Source organism: Eptatretus burgeri, chromosome 14 (genome assembly GCF_056783735.1).
Source record: "Eptatretus burgeri isolate ZD-2024b chromosome 14, Ebu_testis_v1, whole genome shotgun sequence".
Taxonomy (NCBI): domain Eukaryota; kingdom Metazoa; phylum Chordata; class Myxini; order Myxiniformes; family Myxinidae; genus Eptatretus; species Eptatretus burgeri.
The window spans coordinates 5,376,908-5,392,037 of NC_140974.1; the positions used below are offsets into that span (position 1 = coordinate 5,376,908).

General features: G+C 46.7%; 1 long non-coding RNA gene across 1 annotated transcript; it reads left to right on the plus strand.

The window, feature by feature from the left end:
• The first annotated feature begins 5,719 nt into the window (after window positions 1-5,719).
• On the plus strand, window positions 5,720-14,114 carry LOC147012585 (uncharacterized). The gene is made up of 3 exons (XR_015051002.1): window positions 5,720-6,298; window positions 6,609-6,697; window positions 11,413-14,114. It is a non-coding gene; the product is annotated as an uncharacterized LOC147012585 (long non-coding RNA).
• Window positions 14,115-15,130: the final 1,016 nt, after the last annotated feature.

Below are 15,130 nucleotides of genomic sequence, written 5' to 3' on the forward strand. Positions count from 1 at the left end.
GCGATGAATTTGTATCGCACGACCTGACACCAGTGTTGGAGTTTTCGCGCCCGCCGGCGTGCGACGGCCACGTAACTCGAATCGCGGCACGTCGCCCACCGGACGGACAATCCAGTCGTGACCCTCTCGGACTAACGCCGGGAACCAGTCACGGGTGGACCTTTCGGTCTCACCGCGATCGAGCCAATCAGCCCCCGCGTGGGATAGGGTTGCTCGCCAAATTCGAACTACCTAAGTACCCACGCGGAGGGTAGACCGGGCGATCGCACCTCGCCGCAGGTCGACTTCGGACACGGGCCACTTAAGCGACCCGTTCCGTACTATCAGAATAACCGAGCGGTGTTATCGTCGACCTCGACGGTTCGATTAATTATCGGGCGTACTCAGCCCACTACCAACCCTTTACGTGAAGCAAGATGGGGATTCAATGGAGGAAAAAGACGAAGCGAAGCGGGAAACAGTTCAACAATAAAGCACATTTATTCGCGGCACACGGGAAGCACACAAATACAATTCCACCAAATGCACACAAAAAAAAAGAAAACACACTTCCATTTACACAAAAAGCAAACATAAAAGTGAAAACACAGTGCAGAGCTAATACCGACTACCGAGCACACGGCAACACTTATACAATTCTACTTCACAGACGGCGCCGACAACACACACCCAAAACCAAGGAAAAGAACATCCCCAAGAATGAGGCAGGCCTGAGGCCGAGACCGGGTCGGGCCTACCCGTCTGGTGATGAGACGCGGAGCGGCGATGGCCCCGCAACCCGCGGGCCTCGCGGACAGTGTCAGGCAGGGGGGTGGGAAAAGGGGCCCCCTTGGTCGCACTATCTCAGCGCGGGGGGAAACAGGAGGGGGTTGCTGATGCTCGGGGTATAGAGGATCTTTATTATCCCTGGTGTGCGTCTCCACCTCGGCCAGGTCGCGCTGCCGGCCTCCCTCGGGCGTGCAGCTCCTGGCACCGACGCGAGCACCCCCTCGTCCGACTCTCTTCAGCTTCTCCAGCCACTGCAGGCTTCGGGCTCCAGTCTTCCACACTCGTCCCCTCCGTTCCGACTCCTTCTCGTTCTCGACTCCTTCTCGTTCTCCTTTGCGACTCTCCTTGTTCGTTCTCGTTTGCGACTCTCCTTGTTCGTTCTCGTTTGCGACTCTTTCTGACTGACGAACACCGTCCTTTTATCCCCCCCGTAACTTCGCCTTTGACCCCCTCCCTTTGACCTTTCACCTCGCTCCCCATTGGCCCGAGAAAAAGTGGGCGTGAAGGCTTTTTGATCCACAAATTTGCATATATCGATCGCCCTGGGGGCGGGGCCAATTCGCCCCTCGCTCACCGATTGGACGGCAAAAAGTGGGCGTGTGTCGTTTTTGATCCGTTTTTGAAGCACAAAATCCGTGATTTTGTACACGCTGTTCGACGCGCGTTCTGCATGAGTCCAACACCGGTACCCACAGCGGGGCAAGAACGGTGGCGATGTGTGACGGGAAGGTCGTGGCGGTTGTGGTGAAGCGGTGGTAGATGTTGTGGTTGTGATCATGGCGGTTGGTCCAAAATAAAGATAGTAAAAGAAAAACGGCTATCCTGAAGAGTCGCAGCTCGCATAAATGACATGTATTCCCACTAGACAACGGGTTTGGGCCTAACTACACATGCACTTACCGAGATACCTCACCTAAGGGACCTGAATGGTGGTTTGCGAATCTGGTAACCACAACAATATATAACATTACATAATGAAGGTATTTAGATTAAAAACTACAATAAATATAATTCATAAAATACATTATAAACAAGCATTAATATAATTTATTGGTGGTTGCTAAGATATGCAGTGCAGCATGTTAAAATCGGTTGTTAATTGCAGTTTGAGTATTTGTATGATAGTTTGAGTCTATGGATAGATGGAGGTGCTGTGTAATGGACGTGTCAACAAGGTAAAGTGTTTATCGCTTAATATATTATTATATAAAGTGATCTACGATTAACGTTAGTCGTATGTAGTAATACTTTAAATACAAATAACAATTAAAAAAAATAAGGTTTAAAATAATCCAAGTCAGGTCAGGCCATGTAAGATCTGTGGCTTGCTGGTGTTCCATGGTCGGTTTGTCGGAGACTAAACCGTCTCCCCCACCAGGTTTTCTGGTGAGGAGGGTGTTTGGATATGGACACCCAGCAGGATTAACAACAAAACCTGTCAAAGGGCGGAGGAGCTCCTTGTGAGCCAACGGCCATCCATATCTAGTGCCCAACTGTCTGCGGACGTCCTCCTGCAGTTGGGTTACTTATTATTTGGAGGTTGGTGGCAGGATTTGCACTCCGGCCACCGTAAAACCCTTCATTCCGCAAAACACAAAAAAAAATCTGAAAACCCACTCGGTCAGAGTACCTCCTGTGCAGCTTCCCTTCGCAAGGCAGCTCACCGAATGATGGGATTGGGGAAAAGCCTTCGGGACCCCCAATCCTTGATGATGGGAGGAAAAGCATGGGGTAAACTTCCTGGGTCAGATTGTGGTGGTGTGTGCCGGGGTAATGCTGAGGTGTCATCCACCAGACGGTGGTCTCCTTGGGTTAACCTGAGGCGGTCCCTTCGTGTGGGTGCCTGGAATATCCTATCCCGAAGAGAGGATGATCACCTGTCTCTGTTATCATCTGAGCTGAAGCGTTTGGACATCGGGATTGCAGCTCTCTCTGAGGTTCAGTGACCGGATAGTGGAGAGATCATGGTGGGTGGTTCCACCTACTATTGGTCTGGTCGCTTTGATGCTCACCATTCCCAAGGAGTTGCTGTAGCTGTGTCCAATAAGTTGGCTCCGATGATAATTGAGCTAACATAGGTTAACGAGCGTATTATGAGATTAAGGATTCGTCACTCCTTCGGTGTCATTTCCCTGGTCTCTGTTTATGCTCCGACTGAGGCGAGTGATCTCACCGTCACCATCCGTGAAGGATGCATTCTACGCCACACTCGAGTCTGTGGTTGATCAGTGCCCCAGACGAGACACACTTCTAGTCTTGGGGGATTTCAATGCATCGACTGGAACTGATAGGGATGGTTATGAGGTGTGTGTTGGTCTCCATGAGTCTGGGACTATGAACCAGAATAGCACTAAGTTCCTTGACTTTGCAAGAAATTCTGGACTTAGGGTGGCTGGTTCATGGTTTCAGCGCCCACAAGCTCATCGCTGGACTTGGTATTCCAACGCTGGCGGTGTGGCAAAGGAGATTGACCATGTCCTCGTTCATGGTCGCTGGAGGATGATCCAGAACTGCAGGGTCTACCGGAGTGTTCAGTTCCTCAATACTGACCACCAGCTTGTTGTAACAACTCTGAAGTTGCACCTTAAATCCGGGAGAATGGTACCATCCCAGCCTCGCCTGAATGTTCGAAACCTCAAGGATGAGAGGGTATCTGAGGAGTTTGCGAACAGGCTGAGTGGAGATTTGGGGAGGCTGGGAGCTTTGGGAAATCCGAAGAGTTGTGGAGTGTCTTCAAGACCACCGTCTTTTATGTTGCCAGTGGATGTCTTGGAACTCACCGTGGGGCAAAGTAGAATTTTGTCTCTCTCGGGACACTACCATTTCTTTTTTTTTTGTATACCTTGTTGAGGCTCGTATGAGAGCTAACGCACAAGGCACAGCAAGGGGGGCAATGAGACGAGGGCGGGAGAGGGAAGGACAAAACTGTAGGGAACAGAGACATGAGGAGATCTGTGGAAGGGAGAGGGATGGGGTGGGGAACATTGGGAATACAAGATGAAGAAAAGGAGGTGAGCTTTGGTGGATTATCGGGGGTAGAAAAGATCGAGGATTTGGATGGGGGATGATAAGAGGTGGTGGTGCACAGCTGTTTTGAAAGCCTGGAGGGAAGAATGGGATTGAATAGAGTGAGAGAGTTTATTCCAAAGGTGGGGAAAAAGAGGAATGAAACGGTGAAGGTGAGCATTGATTCATGATTTTGGTAGTTGTACCAGAAGGGTATTGTTGGCAGACCTTGAGCACCCTGCGGAAATGTGGTGGGGACGAATCGCAGAGAGAGCAAGGGGGGGGGTGCGAGGCTGGAGAGGAGACGGTAGAAGACAAAGACCACCAACCAGCCTGCGGTGAGAGAGTGAGAGGCCCAAAAACTCTGCCTCATCGCGTTGACCAGAGTCGCAGGGCCAGGCTGAAAGGCAGAGCTGAGATGTTCAGGGAGTTGAGGCGTAAAACGACGTGGGCTGAGGATGGACAAGGAGGGCTATCTGTGAGGGGGTAGAGCATCACCTGTGGTCATGTGATTCTCATCCTGCTTACAGGGGAATTCACACATTGCGTTCCTCCAAGCCTGTCCCTCGGTGTAAAGCAGTTCGAGCAGAGGGTTGTGGGTTCTAGACAGAGGAGTCTAAAGTGAAGGCCCGCTGGGCTGGTTACTTTGAGCGGCTGTACCCGGCTGATACACCTGCTGTCAAGTTGAATGTCAGGGGTGTTACTATTGCTATTGCTGACCCTTCAATCAACTGTGATCCATCTTCCTTTTTCTTTTTTGTATACATTGTTGAGGCTTGTATGAGAGCAAACACATAGAATGCACAACAAGGGGGGCAGGAGACGAGAGGGAAGGACAAAACAATGGGGAACAGAAATATTAGGAGATCTGTGGAAGAGAGAGGGATGGGACGGGGTGGGGAACATGGGGTATTCAAGATGAACATTACAGGGACTTTCAGGACCTTACACGACAGGGACTTTCAGGAAGGAAAACAGGGAATATGATGGAGTTGTGTTTGGGATGGATTAGTGGGTGTAGAAAAGATCGTGGTTTTGGATGGGGGATGATAAGAGGTGGTGATGAACAGTGGTTTTGAAGACCTGGAGGGAAGAGTGGGATTGAAGAGAGTGTGGAATTTGTTCCAGAGGTGAGAAAAAAGAGGAATGAAAGAGTGAAGGAGAGCAGTGATTCGTGATTTTGGTAGTTTTACCAGAAGGGGGTTACTGGCGGATCTTGTTTGTTTGTGGAAACACGGGATGCGGTGAACCGGTTGAAATGGGGCAAAGCTCCAGGGATCTGTGGCATCCATGCCGAACTTCTCAAGGCTGGTGGAAATGCTGCACTCATTTCGTTGCATGCAGTTTTGTGCTCTGCCTGGAACACAGGCATCATCCCAACTGACTGGAAGAGGGGCCTTGTTGTCCCTCTCTGGAAAGGGAAGGGTGATCGTCAAGACTGCAACAACTACCGAGGGGTGACGCTGCTCTCAGTGCCGGGCAAGGTCTTTGCTTGGATAATTCTTGATAGGGTTCGCCACCATCTGCTTGAGCACCAGCGTCCAGAGCAGTCAGGCTTTTCACCAAAGAGGTCAACGATTGACCATATTCTTGCTCTTCAGGTTCCCACCGAATGCAGATAAGAGTTTTGGCAGGGGCTGCTTGCAGCTTATGTTGATCTCTGTAAAGTGTTTGATTCAGTGAATCGGGATGTCCTCTGGAGGATTCTTGGTCTTCATGGGGTGCCACCAAAACTGATCGATCTGATGTCTGAACTCTACTCTGGTACTGAGAGTGCTGTGAAGTGTGGTGGTACCATCTCTGACTTATTTCCAGTTGTTACTGGAGTTTGTCAGGGGTGTGTTCTGGCCCCCACACTTTTCAGCACTTGTATGGACTGGATTTTAGGGAGGATGTCGGAGAGAACAAGCTGCGGTGCATCGTTTGGGAATGTCAAGATCTCGGACCTTGATTTCGCAGATGATGCAGTCATCTTTGCGGAGACTTTAGATATCCTTTTGGGGGCCCTCGAGGTGCTGAATGAGGAGTTGGAGCCGCTGGGATTACGGGTTTCCTGGGTCAAAACTAAGATTCAGGCTTTCAATGACATCTTGGATGCTGCTGTCCTGTCTATGCCTATTTGTGGTGAGGATGTTGAGGTCGTGGAGAGATTCACTTACCTTTGCAGTGATATTCACGTCTCTTCTGGCTGTGAGTCAGAAGTGAATAGACGTCTGGGTCGGGCCTGGGGAGTCATGGATTCACTGGATCATGGGGTGTGGCGCTGTCGGTACCTATTGTGGTAAATGAATTAAAGTTGAACTTATGTATTGGGGTAAAAATACTAATTATGCTTCAAAAAGTTTGTGTGCTTGGGTGAATTTAATAAATAATGTTTAAGATGCTTTAAAGTTTGGAAGTCAAGGACTTTTGGCAAATGTTGCGTCTTTATCTCTTCTGTATGGACATAGAGGGACACTGCCACACACATCCTGAGCAGAGACCGTGATCTCCCACTTCCACATCCTGCCTCAGGACACACTTGGTGAGATATGTTGCTGATTTTCCTTTCTGCTTCAATTAATTCATGCTTTGCAAAGCTTTCTCGTGGCTTGGCATCGATTAACTTGTTTTCCTGTTTATAATGCTTTGGTTGGAGATCACACCCTATTAGCAATAATATTAAACTCGGTAACCTTTTGGCTATAATTACTGATTGCTTGGACAATCCGAACAAGCTTTCGCTCTGCATGTGTGCTTGTTTTATTCATTAAACGATCTATCTCGATATGTCGGACTATAAAGTCTTTTCTGATCGATGGGGATCTAAACTTCCACGACGGAACTTGTCACAGCGAGCAGGGCCTACCTTGTCCGGAAAGGGGAGAGGGGCTGCTGCCGGGCAGACAGCAAGCACCTGGCCACAGGAGGGATCAGAAACAAGGTAAAAGACCTTTTGAAACCTCGAGAGAGAGTTGTGTTGCTCTCGTCAGGCAGCTTGCCCCGCTTCTTTCTGCAGAAAAAGCGCAGGCCCAAACCGAAATTTAAAGGTAAGCTTTGAAAAGATCATTTATTGCATAAGATATTGGAAAGAGAGAAAGATAGATCAACAAGGAAGTTCGTGGATTTTGAAATTTTCAGCGGATGGGCCAAGGAGAGCCTCCGAAGGGAAGAGCGGCGTATGATTGCGACTTGAACTTTTAGTGGGGCAGATAACAGCAATTTTTGAGAGGAATCGTGCAAATGATGATACAAGCATCAAATTTGGCACATTTGTTCTCCAGGGGATTCGAATCAAATCTGCCTGACTTCAGACTTGACTTCTTGTACACATCAAACACTACGTCCACCCTCTCGTACTTGGCACCATAGGATTCCACCTTTGGGATGATGTCTTCTTTGGCATAGTCATCAAATATCTTTGAAGTGCGTGGAGGTAGGGCATTGATAAGTGCTGAGCCATCAATGATGACTGCATCTCCCCTTGGTTCTCTGTCTGGGATGTTCACTTGCGCTTCAAGAATTTCAGCCAGCTGTGACTTCAATTGTTTTATTTCAAAATTTGGATTTTCAAATGGCCAATCGTGCAGATTTGATCAGAGTCCTACAGAACAGAAATGCCAAATTTGATGCTTGTATCATAATTTGCACGATTTTTCTACTATGTACTACACTATTTTAAGGATCCTTGTACTCGACGAATGCATGATAGCGAGTTGTGTTGTAAAAGACTAAGTTATGTGTTGAGACTTTTTAAAGTATATTTGCTCATTGTGCCTGAATCTGTTTTGCGGTGGAATAATGCGAGATGTTTTATGGTGGTATATGGTCAATGTTCTGAATGTTTCAGGAATAGTTTGTGTCAGTGTTGAGGAAATGTGTTGATGTACCACACCGTACCAACTATAACCCTCATGAAATACCAGGTCAGGACTTGAACCCAGGCGAGACAGCTTCGAGGCAGAGTTAACCCTCCATTTGAGACGATAGGGAACTGAGTCCCTCGTGCATTGAACGGGTGTGCTGAGGTGTGGGATCGTCATGCGGAATGCAGTGGTCGAATAGTATGATTGTAAGATCCTATTGAAAGAGAATATATAGTTTTAGTTTGGTTTCGAGGATTTATTTGTTCCCCTATATTATGTTACAAAATTCATTTACAGAGACATGACAGAAGTGAATAGACACCATGATATTTTATTTATTTAACATTTGAAGTATATTTGATCCATTTTAATACATACACTAGTGTTTGGTAGACTTGCCATTTGCAGATTTCAACGCTTTTACTCTTTCAGACACAGAACTAACGAGTTCTGAAATTTTCTCTTGTGGGATTTCTGTCCAGGCTTCACACAAAAGGTTTATCAATTCTGCCCGTGATGTTGGTTTCCTGGACTTTTTCCGCACAACTCGATCCAATATGGCCCAGAGGTGTTTAAAGGGATTCATGCCAGGAGACTGACTTGGTCATCGAAGTCGCTTGATCCCATTTCTGTCCTGCCATTCTTTGGTCTCTTTTTGCAGTGTGGCATGGAGCTCCATCTTCCATGAACAGAGTGTTGTTTTTGACCATCTGACCAGTGGAGAAGACACGGAGACATCCATCCTCAAGGATAGAAATGTATATCGTAGCGTTGATGTTGCCAACACACTCCACAAGCTCTGACCAACCAGCGCTCCAGATTGCTCCCCACACGATCACTGAATAGCCACCGTGTTTGACAGTTGACTGCAATCGGTTCAAAGAGAACCCTTGACTGAGAAGTCTCCAGACCCATGCGTGTCCACTCTCAGAAAATTGAGCAAATTGGGACTCATCTCAAAAATGACAATTTGCCAAAACTCCAAGGGTCTGTTGGCCATCTCGTCAGCCCACTTCTTTCTCCTTTGAATGTTAGCTGGTCGAAGAAGAGGTTTTCTCTGAGCTGCTCTCCCATAGTAGCCCAGTTGATGAAGGTACCGCACGGCAGTTCTTGAGCTCACTCGGACCTCCTCTGTAAACATCTGCTGCCTTGCAACGGGGAGTTTTCTCAATGGACTGCTTGGGAACTCAGACACCTTTCTGAGGGCCCAGGTCGACCAGAACAGGAAGCTGTGGATTCCTTGCCTTCACTGGTGAATTGCACAATCACCCAATTGACCGTAGAACGTGGAATGCCAAGGTTCTGAGCTCTCTGACTCCACCTTCCGATTGGCCAACAATTTGTCCTCTTTGAAAAATCACAAAGTTCGTGTGCTCCCTGGATTCACGGCATAGTTAATTGTCCTACAAGACCCAGGAACTCGTTTCTTCAAATAAATGTTCGAATATTAGTACAAATCACTGAGTAAAACTACATTATACAGATGTAATGAAGAAATTTAAGGTGTCTATTGAATTCTGTCATGTGTCTGCACATCTTGAGTGGAGCGGTAGTGTTTAAAATGAAGCGAGAGCGGCTCCAGTGTTCACTGGAGCAAAACGTCATTTCGAAGTGCGGCGGTGGCGGGATGCCCCCCTGTGAAGTGAAGGAATTTGTACCTGGCTGCGTGTGCTTGCCTGATAAGAAAAGAGAGTGGGTTTGCAGCTCATGTCTGACCCGCTCGAGATATTAAATGCAGACAAAGGTGTTTTGATGTGGGGAAATGAAACAAGAAAATTGACCGAAAGAGGTAAAATGCTGAAGCTCAGGATATTGTTGGATTTTTATTTCTTGATTGTGGGTGCACATGGGATTCAAGATATAAAGACGACAATTCTTTGAGCATGTTCGTGCAGTGCAACGTGTTTGGTGTGGGAATCACCGGAGTGGCAGTTTGTGGTTGGATGATGTCGAAAAATTGGAACTCGTTGGACATTGTGGGACCCCGCGTGCTGGTTGGCACAGGAGAAAGATTTAAAAGCTGGTGATGTTGGGTGCGCTTGATAAAGTGAGCACTTTGGTGGTGATCGAACCACCCGCGCTCGATGGTGTGATGAGGACGAGTTTTACATTTTAAAACGGTGTGATGGGTTCGAACACGACACTGAGTGAGCCAACCGGGTAGGTGTAGCAGGGAGGCGCCGCATGGTGGAGCATACAGGTCGCTCTTTGTATAAATGGATGAAAATAAAATGTAATTTGCTGCAGGCAGATATGCACGAAGGTGAGCATGCCATGTGTAAACGATGGCAACCGGTGGCGACACGAGTTTGAATACCTCAGTGCAAGATGGTGGCATCTTGGGCGCTTGTTGCTTGCTTGGGCGCCATGTTGGTTGGCGGGTCAGTCGGGCGAGAGCGTGACCTTCCGTTGCAGTGGGTCAGAATAGGGAGATGGGACGTGGTGGACTGTGGAGCTGCCGGTGCTATTGTTGCAGAGGAGGTGAGTGCAGCCAACGTGGCACGGTGTACGGTGTCGTGGGATGGTTCAGCAGGCCCTCTATACAAGTAATACGAAATTGTCCTCTGAAAACAGTGAAAGTTGACTCACCACGTTATGGTGATCGAAGACTCAGAAAATATGACGTGGTTACACAGTGTACTGTACTGTATTGTATTATTGTCATCATTGATGGTTTTGCTCGTGAGATTCAGATGAAGCCACCAGGATTCTCATCTGCAGCGGGGATGTGACTTTGGGTTACGGTGAGTGATTTGGTGGATGCATCAATTTTCCTTTGAACTGTGTCGCCCGGTTGTGAATCGCCATCCTGGTGTTTCATCAATGCAGGTGCCGGCCCTCGGATGGACGTTGGGTAAATGTTCCGTCTGCAAGCGTAGAGGATTTGTGTCTTCTTGGTCTTCTTGTGTGTGGCAGTCTGGCTGCTGGGTGGCTGTCATTTTGTTGGGGTGCAGCTGATGCAGTGCCCCTGTTTAAAAAAAAAACAAAAAAACTTTTGAATTGTGGGGTGGGTCGCAGAATATTCATTATGTTGTATTTACTTTAAATACAAACAAAGGGATTGGCATGAGTTTGTAAGCGGTGTTCTTCACGGGAAGTGGGCGAGCTGATGCCGTCATTGTGGCCGGGTTTGCAGATTCCTGCCTGGGCTACTGCTGGGAGGGCAATGGCAAACCACCCGGTCCTCTCCACTGGGAGATAGATCTATGACTTTCGATCTGTTCCTCATTTGGACGTTTCCTTTGTGAGGGTGAGCGAGTTATCGGAGGCAATAAATGTAATTGTCGGGCAAATGAGTCTGTTACCCACCCTGGAGGATGGGGAAGAGCATGACTGAGCAAGTAATCGTCCTCGCTACATCTCCACCAAGTGACCGAAAGGATACCCCCTTGGTAAATCCTGACTTGGAATTGTTTATCGATGATCATCTCCGAGAGCGTTGGATGGCTCCTTACTTTCGGATGCAGTATACACAGAGCACGACATTTTAGAGCAGAAGCTGCCAAAACACTTCTCAACCCAACATGTGGAGATATGTGTGCTAATAGCCACCTGCCAAATGGGTCAGGACAAAGATGTAACAATTATATATATCTACTGACTCCCAATATGCATACGGATTGGTACACGACACCGGGGTGATATGGAAAATAAGGGGACACGATGTCAGCCGGCACACCTATTAAAAATGGCTCTTTGATTTCAGAAGTGTGCTCCTGAATACCATGCATAGCATACAATTCTTTCCTTTCGTATTGAATTCACTGATACCGTGAGATTGTTTCATTCACAGGTGAAGGAGGCGTTGTCAGAAGCAGAAGATCTGGACTGTCACGACTTTAGCCCAGGAGATGACGTGCTCATTAAAGGTTGATCAGGCCATACCAAATTCTGCTGTAAAATGCAAAGGAAGACCAAGGTGGATCCATTCTTCACACTGCAAACGAGCTCACACAGGGGGACCTCGAGAAGGACCCCCAAGTGATCGCCCTGGCAACCACAACAAAATAATTTGTTGTTCGTTTGGTTGCACCGATCATTTTGTTTTGCTTAATCAACATCGGGCTACTTTCCTGGTTCGGATTTACAAATATTGACTGTAGTGATGTATATTTGTGTGTTGAACAAGAATGTGATGTTTGTACACCCCTACTAACTCAAGGTATTTGTCACACAAGTGAATTAACAAATGATGTCAACCAAAATATTATGACTCCACAACACATCGAACCCTTACAGTCGCGTATTAAACGAGGCATATCACCACATGAACGTGAGCATCCCATAAATACGTTTCTAACAAGATCCTTATGGCATGCTAACAGAACGAATACGAGCAGGTGCTGGGTGTGTTCACAATTGCTGCACTCATCGAAGTATGGACTGCCTCTCTTGGCAGTCTCATTTCAAGGGGAAGATCGATGTGGATTTCCAATGCATCAGCAAGTGAACCTGCCTTAAAGGAGAGTAAAACCATCAATTCGGATGACAAAAACAAAAATGGCAGAAATGAAAGGAGGATATAACTGTACTGATTACAAGGGATGGTACGATCCTCGGTATAAAGGAAGGAATGTGGAAGGATTGGAATTACAGCCACCATATTTTGTGGTTATGGGTAAAGAAACAGGACTCGTTTGTTTAGTTCGTCATTTAGGCAATGGACCTTACTTGGGTAACTCAACATGTCAATGTTATGCTCTATACCCTAACACAAAAATTACAATTGAAACAACTGATGGTCTAACCAATGGGACAAGGATAGTCATAGATATACAACCAGACAGCCCAACAGAACCCCAAGCAGCTTTAAATAATAATTATTCCATGTGTGGATACCAGGCTTATCAGTGGTTGCCACTTGGATGGACAGGATCCTGCTATTTAGGATATGTGATACCCCAAATCTGCATTTCTGACCAATCACCTTTTATGCCACAGAATAGACAGAAAAGGTCTATTTCAGAAACTGAAAGATTCTTCATGATTGCCTTTCCTCTGTCTGTGACTGCTGGTTGCATCATTGGTTGGGACACTGCAATGCCGCTGATGCAGTGTAAAATTCAAATGAATGAGTACTCATTCAAATTACATTCAAATGAGTACCAGTACACTGGTACTCATTTTACCAACCTCAGAAGGATGACAGGCTGAGTCAACCTCCTGGGCAGTGTCCCCCCTTACCAGTGCACTGGTACTCATTTTGCCGACCTCAGAAGGATGAAAGGCTGAGTCAATCTCCTGGTGTATTTTAATTCAGCGGCCTATGGGGCTTGAACTCAGGACCCTTGTTTCCCAATCCACCACCCTAACCACGAAGCCAACACCAGGCTTACCAAAACCGCTTGGGAGCTTATTAATATAGCGGCATCTTTGGAGAAAATCGTGAATAACACTGCTGAGGGTTTTACTCGAGTGAATGCAGAAGTAAGTGCCATTCGAAAAGTAGCCATGCAAGTTTGTATCGCCCTTGATGTTTTATTGGCAGCTGGGGGAGCATATGCACCAGTGTGGGATCTGAATGTTACACATATATCCCCGCTAATTCAGGAGAGACAGACAGAGACAGAGAGACAGACCCCCGTGACGCTAACAAGGGATGAGATTTTGGATCATGGTTGAAGGGACTTAATATATTCATTGCTATTGTTGTTATCGTAGCATGTATGAAGGCACCCATGTATGAAGGCAATTGGAGTGTGTGTGAGAAAGTTTGCTACAGCTACAACAATGCTGGTGAGTGTTCTTCCATACCTTCCATCTTTGAGCGACCATGAAGATCCAGAAAACCCAGATGAAGAAGACCCTAATGTAAAATCTGGTCTCGACACCATGTTGGTGGAATTTTATGGAAAACACAAAACATGTGTCCTTAAGGTTAATAAAAACCCGATTAATAGAATTCAAAAATTGTTGCAAAGGAACCAAAAGCTGTTGGATGATCTTGATAAAGTGATGTGGGTCAATAAAGAAGCCCTAGAAACCAGTGGGGAAAAGGAATTTGAGCGGTTCGGTCAAATAAAGTGATTAATATCTTTTGAAAGTCGATTACTTGTTTGACATACATGTTCGGTGTGCATTGACTAACAGCTTGGTTGCCAGGGCATCCAAACCCTGTGGGATGAGAGGGTAGGTGGTGGCACCCCTGTGGTTACATTCACTTGCTTGAATGTTAACCCACCACTGAGCTAAAGTTTGGACAGTGCTGTGGAGATGGATCCTGTCGCGAACCAAAGACAAATTTAATTTTTGTAGGTTTATCCATACAAAACAAACCTTTGTGTTATTCTGTGTGAACAAAACAGATTGTGGTAAATGAATTAAAACGAAACTTGTACTGGAGTACCAGGTTCCTTTGGTACCCGGTCTCTCCAGAGAATCCTTGACTATCGCTGGTCGGACTTTGTGTCCAACGAGCGGTTGCTGAGAGAGACTCAAATGAGATTTGTTACCTGCATAGTCTGTGAGTGTCAGCTGCAGCTGTATGGACATGTGGCTCGTTTTCCTGATGCTGATCCTGCTCACCAGATTCTCTCAACGAGGGAGCCTTGTAAGTGGAGGAAGCCAATGGGCGGACCACGTGCCTTGTGGTTGTCACAGGTTGATCAGCATCTCAAGGAGATGGGAATGGGCGAGGCATCTGCCCGGGAGATGGCCAGACGGTTTAAGAGATTCTCAAGGTTATCACATGGGTGGAAAGTTGATGCAGCGACGCGCTGTCCGGTGCATGCTGCCATACCTGACCTGAATAAGGAAATTGTATTTCTTTGACGTCACAACTTTGAGGTTGTGAGTCCATTGATGTTGAGTAATCAATTGATGTGGACCGGCGACCGGGGTTGTGCATCCGCCGTTTGGAGAGGTTCTGGGCTGAAAAGATCAAAACCTCGATGAAACAGTGTCCAGCTGATGATCTGGGCAGTTGGGAAATCAGTAAATTGCTTTGAAGTTCAGGTTATAACTTCAAATGAAATGGCTTTTGTAAGTACTTACCAGTACATATCAATGTGTGGGTGCGTGGCTTCCTTCTTGGGACTTCAGTGCAGTAATTGGTCTTTATTTTGATTTAAGAGATTCTCAAGATTATCACATGGGTGGAAATGAAATAAAGCCATGAATACTGACATCTTCAAGCATTTATAAGCATTGCTGGGTCGCCAGTGATTCATTACGATGATGAACAGGCATTCAATAATGCAGTATGAGCGAGAAAAGTGAAAAAAATACTGAACAAATTGCTGCAGCCTGTTCCAAGTCAAGGCATGGTTGACAGGCCAAAAAACATGGCAGCTTCAGACCCCAGCGAGGTAACCCAGGATACACCTGAAGACTCCAGAGAGCCATGACCAAGAATAATGAAGGATATAATTAAATAAGGATGTTAATTATCTTCAAAAGGGGTGTTTTAATTAACCCAAACACCCAATTTTCATTCATGCACTTCCTTGGAGTTCCCTCAGTATGCATGCAAAGTTTCAGGCTGCTCGGTTTCATGGTTTTGGAGTTATGGA